Here is a 10,142-nt window from a genome sequence, read left to right on the forward strand (position 1 = left end):
ATATTTTATATATATATAAAATTTTTATATATATATATATAAAATGTATGTTTATGTGTAAGTGAAATAAATAACAGTAATGATTAAAGGCAAAAATAAAAGCAGGTGTGGGTCAAAAGCTAGAAATTGGGAAGAGGGAAATATTTTCTGTTTTTTTCTGGTTAGTTTTTGTTCTGACTCTGGCAGGGATAAATAATGGCTCCGTATACAAAATCTTCCCTCTCTTTTGCCCTGAGATGGGGAAAAAATACACCATTATATTGATGAATTCTCAACTCAGCGACAGATAAATAACATCTTTCTTTATTGGAGGAAGGTCTCCCCACCTGTCTTTGTCTCATACCATCCCCCTAAACCCCGTTCCCCCCACCCCCATTCCCCCACCCTCGTCTTGCTATTGTTCTGAGAGTTTTCTGCTCCCTCCATCCAGGGCAGTGACTACTATGATACCTAGAAGGGCAGGAAAGCTCAGATGTGCTCCTGCCTGTCCCTAGGGCCCTTGGGCTTCTGAGCTCCTGCCTGTGATTTAGTGAGGAGACCCAAGGGGGCAGCACAGGTGCTGTATCTCATGCCCCGCTGACTGCCAAGGGACCGTTTAATCTGTTGACTTTATTCAGTTATGCTAGTCTGGCAAACGTACCTGGGACTGTAAATTACTTAGATGCTTAATTTATTTGGTGTAGAAGGTTCTCTCTTATACTTCAGCTGTCTAATAGCAGAAGATGAAAAACCACTTTATTTGCAAGTCATAAAAACTTTAACAGACTTGTGCCTTAAAGAGAAAGAGACCTCTCTGGCTTTAAAAGTATAAGTAGGGATTCAAACAAGCATTGTTCCCCTAAGAGAAAAATTGTGGTGTAAACTCAATTACATTGGAAATAGAACCAGAAACACAAGTGTTCTTTCTGATGCTAACAGACAACAAAGAAACAGGAGAACAAACTCTTTCCAGTAGGAGGGGGCACAGCAGGGTCCTTAGTCACCCCCCAGTCCCATTATCATGAACTTCCCAATGACCCAAGGGAGGGAGAAGTATAAAACTGGAGGAGGTATGATATAATGTAGAATCTGCTAGAAGACAAAATTACTATATAATCAGTGAAAAGTGTCATTGTTTTATTTATTGACCTCACACTCAATATGTTTCATGAAGAAAGAAACCCAGTCTGAGTTTCATTAACATAGAAAGAAACAACAAATACAAATGATCTAATGCACTGACTGGTCACTATCACATTAGATTGGGGCTCCAAATAACCTTTCGGTCTCTTGGTGAAAAAGGATTGATCCAAAGCAAAAATAAGCAGAACCTGTGGCTGTACCAAAATAGAAGCCGTAGGAGTATAGACATTCTTTGTAAAACACATTTTTACAAGTGCCTTATTTTAAAGCTGCTCCTGAAATCAGATGATATTAATTGGTTTTTTGTTTATCAATGTTCAAAATTTATTTTCAAAAAATTTCTTTCATCAATGGGAGGCAGTAGAGTTTTAGCTAACAATGCTCATTCTGCAGTCTGGCTGCCTGGATTTGCTTTTTTGACTATGTCTTATTAGTTCTATGACTTTGTAAAAGTTTCTTAACTTCTCTGTGTCTTGGTTTTCTCATCTGTAAAGTAAAGATATATTGTTCTCTTAGAGTTCTTGTGTGAAGAAGTACATAAAACAGAATCTGGCACGTTATGTGTTTCCTATGTCTTAAATCACTGTTACTAATCATGTACTATGTACTTTGGATTTATATATATATAAAACAATCAGTCTATGACTGTTTTATAATATATATATATATATATATATATATCAATCTTCTGAGGCAGTGATTGTTATTCCCACTCTACTGAAGAGGACTGACTCCACATGCCATAGGTAGAAAGAAGTAGAGCCCAATTCGGAATTCAGATCAGTATGTCCCTGCAGTAGGTCTGAAATCCCAGAGAGCAGACTCTAAAACAGAGCTAGCTCTGTGTGCAGGAATTTAACTGGGGAGAGCCCAAGGGTAACATGTGTAGACTGGGGAGAAGCCAACATGGGATGCAATAGTTGTGGCTGTGACAAAGCTCCCTTTACCCCTCAGGGCCTCTGGCACTGGTTCCTCACTGCAGACTTGATTCCACAGGGGCAAAGTTCTGGGCATTAGCCATCTCTTCCACCAAGTCTCCAGGTCTTGCATCTATGCTGCCCATGAGAGTATGCGGCTTTAGGCAAAGCAGCCCCCTTCAACCAAGGGTGAGCTCCAGAGAGGGTCTCAACTGAGTATGGCAGTAGCCTCACTCCCTGCTAGGGGAATAAGCACCTTGGTCTCCAGGGGGAATCTGGGCAAGGCATTGCTGGGATAGGACCCACCTCCCCGCTTAGTGGAAAGGTGCTCCAAGTCATCTTGTGGACCATGGGGGTGGCGATCATTGCTATTTTTGTTCAAAATCTCTCAGACCCCTCTTGTGGCCAAGAGTCCAGGAAGTATGTGGGTAGACTGCTGTTCCTGGATACTCCCAAAAGGTACCTGGTGACTTGAAACTAGCACAGCAGCTGCTAACCAACATCCAAAACAAGCAAGTCATCCACAGGCCCTGGCTACCACAGCTTATATGCTCTTCATAGCCAGTCACAGACTGATCACTTATGAAACATGCAAGGGGCCCATATTTTAAAAACACAATTTCTTTAGCAAGTATTCTTTATGGTGTCTGTCATGATCCACAAGTTAAAATCACAGAATGTTAAAACTGGAAAGAGCTGGAGAGATCCAACCCCTTCATTTGGGCTGGAGTGGAGGGGAATGATTTAGTCCAGGTTACACAGCAAGTTAATAGTTACACCATGGGATCGGGACCATCAGCGTGAAAATTGATATCTCAAGTAGAGGTTAGCTGTTTGCCAACTGCAAAGAAATTATAAAAACAAATTCTTGGCTGAAAACTTGAAAGGATAGGTTTGGAATGTTATCTTAATGCACATTACAGTCTTGGAGTTTCTTGTCATATCCAAGATAAAGTACTGTGTTTATATTCTATTCATTTCCATGCAACATGGCTTCTAAAACTAAATGCCAAGAATTCTCACTGACATGGTGTGGTTCTTGTTTCTTTCCTAAAAATACAATAGTTATGATTAAAATGCTCTTCTACTCCTAATATTATAGTTTCCTGCCATAAAATTGATACAATTACATAAATATTGTGTGATGTGAGAAATCTTTAAAGAACATATTTCAGACTTGAGAGTAAATCTTATCTTTGAAATATTTTCAGAAAACATATCATATGGAGCTGCAGGGTTTAAAACAGTACCAACAACTGTTATGCTAACAGATTATCTAAAGTGCAGTTCCTTGGCATATGCATATATCCTAAACCATGAAGATTAGTGCTCAAGCTTTTAGTTTTTTATTATCTCCTTAGTACATTACCTGGCTGGAGTTAGACATTTAAAAATCCCATACGATCGTTCAGCTCTTCAGAAAAGTTAACCGGTAAATTCCCAGGAGAAAATCTACTGGACAATCTGACTATTAAGAATAGTGGGAGCTTACTATTGGAGTTCAGAGCACAGACATAGGAGCCATACTGCCTGCATCAGAGCCCAGCTTCATCAGCTATGTGAAGGTTACTGGGCAAGTTATTTAACCTCCAAGTGGGAATACGTGTTAACACTTGGCTTTTGTGATTATTGTAAGGATTAAATGAGGGAATGCATGCAGAATGCTTGGAACAGTGCCTGCATGCAGTAGTGCTCAGAGAATTCATATCATTAGAATTTGCTTTTTATACTATAAAGGATTTAACTTAAAAGTTAAGGATGGACATTTTAAAACAATGCACCTTGCCAGGCACAGTGGCACATGTCTATAATCCCAGTGTGGCTCAGGAGGCTGAGGCAGGAGGATCTTGAGTTCAAAGCCAGCCTCAGCAAAAGTGAGGCACTAGGAAACTCAGTGAGATCCTGTCTCTAAATAAAATACAAAATAGGGGTGGGATGTGGCTCAGTGATTGAGTGTCCCTGAGTTCAATCCCCAGTACCCAAAACAAACAAACCAAAAACTAGATGCACCTAAGTGACCATGCTAAATTATTTATTTTTACAATGGGACTCTGGTAAAAGACAATCATAAGGCTAAATAGAAATATAAGTTTATATCCTTAAGATTTTTTTCAATAACTTGATACACATAAAGAATGAGATAGTAAATTCCCAATTTTTAACAAGAAGAAATTTGGTTCTAAGAATCAAATAACAATATTCTGATGATGAGCTCTAGAAAATCATTCTCAAACTGGAAGCTCTGGAGAAACAGTAGCAATGTGGAAGGAATTAATATTTGTGAAATGACTGGTTGAATAAAAGAGGAAAAGTCCTTTAATGCATACAATTTTAGAGTTGGAAAGTTATGCTTATGACATTACAAATAAGGAACCTGGGGTTAAATGACTTAAAACTTTCTGGGAGAGAAGAAAGAAAGAAAGAGAGAGAGAGGAAAGGAGGCATGGAAGGAGGAAAAGAAGGAAGGAAGGAATTATGTGATTAGAAACAAGACATTAACTTGCAGGTTTGAGCACTTTCCAATAAGACATTTTCTTCCATAGTATTTTTTCTAAAATATGTTCTTAGAAACTCCAGTCTCCTAAAATGGCCCTGGAGAAATGGGTAGAAGGAGTTGTTCTATAGTCAAGTAATTTGGGGAAATGCAGAGTTAAACAAATAAAACAGTAGAACTCCACAAAGGAAATAGCACTGTATACAGTGTTTCTGAGCAGAGTTTGACCGTGAAATTCCTTTTGGAAGCAGCATCTTTTGGGGCTTCTGGTCTATGAAACATATGAAAGAAAACTGAGCAGTTGGTTATAACAAATACTTATTAAACACCTACTTTATGCAAGTATTGTGATAAAAATTGTGCAACCAGATGCGTTAACAAAGTGTCTGGGGGCCTTTAATAAGCAGTGGTGATGGAAAAGGGTGTAAATAACACTCACATAGAAGGAATAAATTTGGTAAGTGCTAGAAGAGAGAGGCCTTAATAAAATCTTACTGGGATTCCAAAGAGGAGAATCTAATCAGAGTTCCTTTGGAGAAATAGCACTTGAGATGAATCTTAAAGAATGGATGTGAGTTTCTTTGGGTCTTCTAGTATTTGTTTATCTTAAAATGTCTTCATTTTACTCTCATTCATGAAATATAGCTTTCCTGGATATGCAATCAAAAGTCATTTCCCTTCCACATTTTTAATATACTATTCCAGTGTCTCATGGCATCCATCATTGCTCTTGAGAAATCTGTCAACAGTCTAATTGTCAGTACTTTGTAGATTATCTTACTTTCTCATCAGGCTGCTTTGAAGATGTTCTCACTATCTTTGCTGTTCTCCAGTTTCTTTATAACATCTCTAAGACATAAATTTCCTTTTGTTTATTCTACTAGTAGATTTTTTTCTAGGGCATAAATTTCCTTTTATTTATTCTACTAGCTGTATTTCTAACTCTGTGGACTTTAGGTTATTCATAGGTTCAGAAAAACTCTTAGCTATGATTGCTTCAAATATTATATCTCCTACCTCTAACATCTCTTCACAAAACTCCAATTAAATATTTATTAGAAACTTCTCTATCTTCCATATCTTTAATGCTTTTTAGTTTGTTTTCATAATTTCCATCTACCCCCTTTTTTTTCTTATCCTACATTATAAATATTTCTTCAATTCATTAATTATCTCTTCAGATACTTAACACATTTATCTAATTGCTCTTGTCAATTTATTTTTCAATTTCAGGATCTCTCTCTCTCTCTCTCTCTCTCTCTCTCTCTCTCTCTCTCTCTCTCATTGCTTGCTTATCTTTAGGATTTCACTCCTCATTTCTTTAAATATTTTGCCATTCTCTGTTAGGAAGGTACAGTAATGAAGAGTGCAGACTCTAGAACCAAACTGCCAAATTCACATTTTTTAAAATATTTTTTTTAGTTGTAGATAGACACAATACCTTTATTTTATTTATTTTTTTATGTGTCACTGGGGATCAAATCCAGTGCCTCACACACATGCTAGGCATTGTGTGAGCCACAACCCTGGCCCTCCAAATTCACATTTTTATCTCTGCCATTTAAGAGAACTTGATGAGGGACAAATTACTTAATCTCTCTGTGCCTCTGTCCTTCCAGTTATAAAATGGGACAATAGTAGTACCTGCTTCATAGAGTTTTTATGAGAATTAAATAATTTAAAATTGCACAAATCTTCACAATGGTGCCTAGAACATAATAATTGCTCATATTTTTTTGTAAATAAAACAATTCTATATCTGATAATTACAACATCCAAACTCCCTGGAGTCTAAACTGGATGCTAGTTCTTTCTCTCTTCTTTTGGAGTCCAAACTGGATGTTAGTTCTCTCTCTCTCTCTCTCTCTCTCTCTCTCTCTCTCTCTCTCTCTCTCTCTCTCTGACTTACCTCCTATGAACTTGGCAATCTTTGATTAGAACTCAAACTTTGATGGATCTTAATGGCTTATTTACTGTGGTTATGTGTATCTGTTTCTGTTGTGAGACAGGGGGAATATGCCAACTTGGGACCCTATAGCTCTTTTAGATTGGAGTACAAAACTACTCTGAAAGTCTTGTCCTGCCACAATGAAAGAAACCCTGTTACTGCAGATTGATCCTTTGACATCCTTGAGGCTTTTAATCTCCAGTGTCCCAGTTATAGATATCCCCCAAAATAATCCTTCAGCATGATCAAAAAATGCTTCACCTAGCATGGGCTTAGGGAATTTCCTCACTCACCAATAGAGGTGGTACCCCAAGCAGGGGGCAGGCTAGAGTGTGGTGGGGGTTAACGATTATTCAAGAGATCAGGAAAAGGGAACAGACTAGTGTCAGAAAGTGTTCTGGTACCAGACAAAAATCACTGGGGCCTTTGAGGGTCTCTTGAGTCCCAGCCATGGAACACTTATACACAACCAAGGTCTTTAAATATGTGTAGTGGTAATTTGGAATAAAAAGATCAGCACGAACATGTTAGCCATGTTACTTGACTTGACAGTTACGATGTTCAGGTGGCAGATTGGTTGACTGAAATTTGTTCCCTTTCCCTTCATTTCAAATAGGCATCCAAACTTTGCCTGGAAAATGAGGCAAAAATTTGAATGTAGGCTAACCTGGTAAATTTTGCCCCTTGATGCTTAATGCTACTGAACTCTTATGAGTGGTCCAGATGGAGACTGGCCACAGAGGCCCATGCCTGTAATCCCCAGTGACTCAAAAGGCTGAAATAGGAGGTCTGGGTTGTAGCTCAGTGTTAGAACACTTGCCTGACAAGTGTGAGGCACTGGGTTCAATCCTCAGCACCACATAAAAACAAACAAACAAACAAACAAATAAAATAAAAGTGTCCATTTACAACTAAAAATGTTTGAAAAAAAAAAAAAGGCTGGAATAGAGTATCACAAGTTCAAGACACCAGCCTGGATAATTTAGTGTGTCCCTATCTCAAAATAAAAAATAAAAGGGATGTGGTATAGGGGATAGGAAAGGTAGCAGAATACAACAGTCACTAATATGCCATTATGTAAAAATGTGAGTATGTAACAGATGTGATTCTGCAATCTGTATTGGGGGTAGAAATGGGAGTTCAAAGCCCAATGGAGTCAAATGTATGAAAGATGATTTATCAAGAGCTCTGTAATGTTTTGAACAATCAATAAAAAAAAAAGGGCTGTGGTAGAGTGCTTGCCTAGCATGCATGAGGTTCTGCGTTCAATCCTCAGGATGGGGAGAAATAGGGGGAGAGAGAGAGAGAGAAGAAAAAAAAGAGAAAAAAAGAAAAGTTTCATATGGTAAATTTTTGTTATGTATATTTTTCCAAAATGAAAATAAATTGAATTAACAATCATTTTATTCTGAGTATGCTAGTATGTGTATGTTGTAATAAGAATTAAAACTATAATTTATATTATTATTATTATTTTTAGTTTTGTACCTTGAGGTACCATGAAGAGTGTTGTGGAGAGGGAGTTCGGGGGAGGATGCCTTTGAGAGATAATAAGTAAGAGAAGAGATGTCCTGTCAGGGGAAGAGGGCAGAATCTTCTAGATGAGATCTTCCCCAGCTTCTGGCAGTGCCTGGATGGCAGTGTCTAGTAGGGAGGGCTGTACATGCACCCAGGGGGTCCTGATCTCAGTCTCACCACTGAGTCCCACCTGAGGGACTGACCAACCTGGAACAGAGGGCAGGCATTTGCTTCTTCCTGTACATCACTAGTAATCATCTCTGGGAACAAGGGCTGCCATGTGGCAAATTCAATAAATATTTGTTAAATAAATGAATAACAATGATAAGGCAGGGCCTTGATGTTGTATAAAGCCTCTGGACATCACCTCATGGGATGGAGAAAAGGGAAGTGGCTAGTTAATTTTCTCACAAGCCTGTGGGAATGAGGACTTGGAGCCAGACTTATGTTGATTTATGGAATATAATGTATCTTTTTAAGCTAATGATTTCCCTACACCCCTCATACATTTGGTTTTGTTTTGTTGAATCAGAGATTGAACCCACTGACCAACATCCCCACCCCTTATTTTTTAATTTTGAGACACATTCTCACTCAGTTGCTTAGAGTCTCACTAAGTTGCTGAGGCTGGCTTCAAACCTGTCATCCTCCTGCCTCAGCCTCCCAAGCTGCTGAGATTACAGGTGCGCACCACCATGTCTGTCTTTAATATGTTTTATAATTCAGTGCTACCAATAAATAATAGACATTACTTATTTACCAGTGGATAAAATGTTTCCAACACTAGCTCATGAACAGGGTAAGAGCTATAAATCTGAGTGGAGGTACAAGAGCTTGTTCCCCCCTTGAGTGCTCTCTGTATTTGTGGCAGCCAAGAATCCAGAGATGCTTGAAGAATCAAATGCCCTCCCCAGGGATTACCTTAAGTATGAGTCACATCTGAGGTGAGCCCAATAGAGTCCTACACTTGCCTTAGGTGAACTTTGAGCCATGGGGTGGTGGAGAAGGTTGGAGGGTCAACATAGGAGACTTGGAATTTCTTCTTTGAACAAGGGACTGAATTCAGCATTGTGTAAGACAGGTTTGGGATTCAGTCTACATACATGCTCTTGTCATCCTCAGTGTCTCCAGGCTGTGTCATTTCTGATTGGCCAGGCATCTTCAAGTACAGTGGTTAAATGTTGTGACTATTAACCCTACTCTCAGGTCTCTTCCTACTGAGGATGAGTTTTCGAAGGTCTTCAGAAGACCGAGGGAATCTGGCTTTTCAGAAACAGAAGAATCACAGGAATTCATCCGAAGTGCTGATCTTTCCTGATTATAACTATTCTCCAGATGACTTCAGGAGCTATGTGCAGTATAAAACTGACCTCTTATCACTGGCTCTGTGCTCCCATCTTCCATTTTCCAGCTTCCTTTGAACCTTTTATACCTTGGCTGTAAAATAATATTTTCCTTGGCTTCAAGAAACACATGGCCACCCTTTCTCATCAGTGGGAAAATAATAGGAAGCTTGCACCTGGAAGAGCTGAGGTTCTGTTGTAATGCCTCACTGTCCCTCCTTGGAAGAAAACCAAACCCAAGGGAAAGATGCTGAGCTAAGACATAACTTGGCTGCCATGAAGTGGCAGGAGTTCTTTCATCTCTCCATACTTTTTCCCATCGTTTCCTCTGCCTGGAAGGTCTTCTCTATACCCTTTCCCCAGGTGAGCATCTCTCCACCCTTCAATACCCCAACCAATGGTTATATTGCTTCTTATACATGTGTACAAAACGAAATAGTTGTTTTGTAGCATGCATATTATTTACAAGTCTATTTTCCCAGCTAGAGCTCCTTAAGAACAAGAAATGTGTTTGTCCTCTGTGTGCCCCTTTGTCCAGCATAACACCTGGCAGAGAAATCAGTTTGCTGGAAATGTCTGTCATGTTCAACCTATCATTAAGTCCGCCACCCAGGGAAGAGCTAAGTGAACCAAAGATGCATATATGACCTTCATTTGGATAAGTCAAATTCCCAAATAAAATTTTGAGCTGAGAGTCCTAGGGACTAACTAAGAATGAGAAAGTATGACCACTGGAAGGTCACATAGAGAAGATGTCCTTGAAATAGGATGTGGTTGCAGAAATTTTATTGGGAGGTGGT

At 38.9% G+C, this 10,142-nt stretch overlaps 1 long non-coding RNA gene across 1 annotated transcript in view; it reads right to left on the reverse strand.

Moving 5' to 3' along the window:
• Positions 1-10,142, reverse strand: part of LOC120889599 (uncharacterized) — a 53,968-nt gene that overhangs the window by 1,860 nt on the left and 41,966 nt on the right. The gene's annotated exons all lie outside the window — the stretch shown is intronic.

This window comes from Ictidomys tridecemlineatus, chromosome 4 (genome assembly GCF_052094955.1).
Source record: "Ictidomys tridecemlineatus isolate mIctTri1 chromosome 4, mIctTri1.hap1, whole genome shotgun sequence".
Lineage (NCBI taxonomy): Eukaryota > Metazoa > Chordata > Mammalia > Rodentia > Sciuridae > Ictidomys > Ictidomys tridecemlineatus.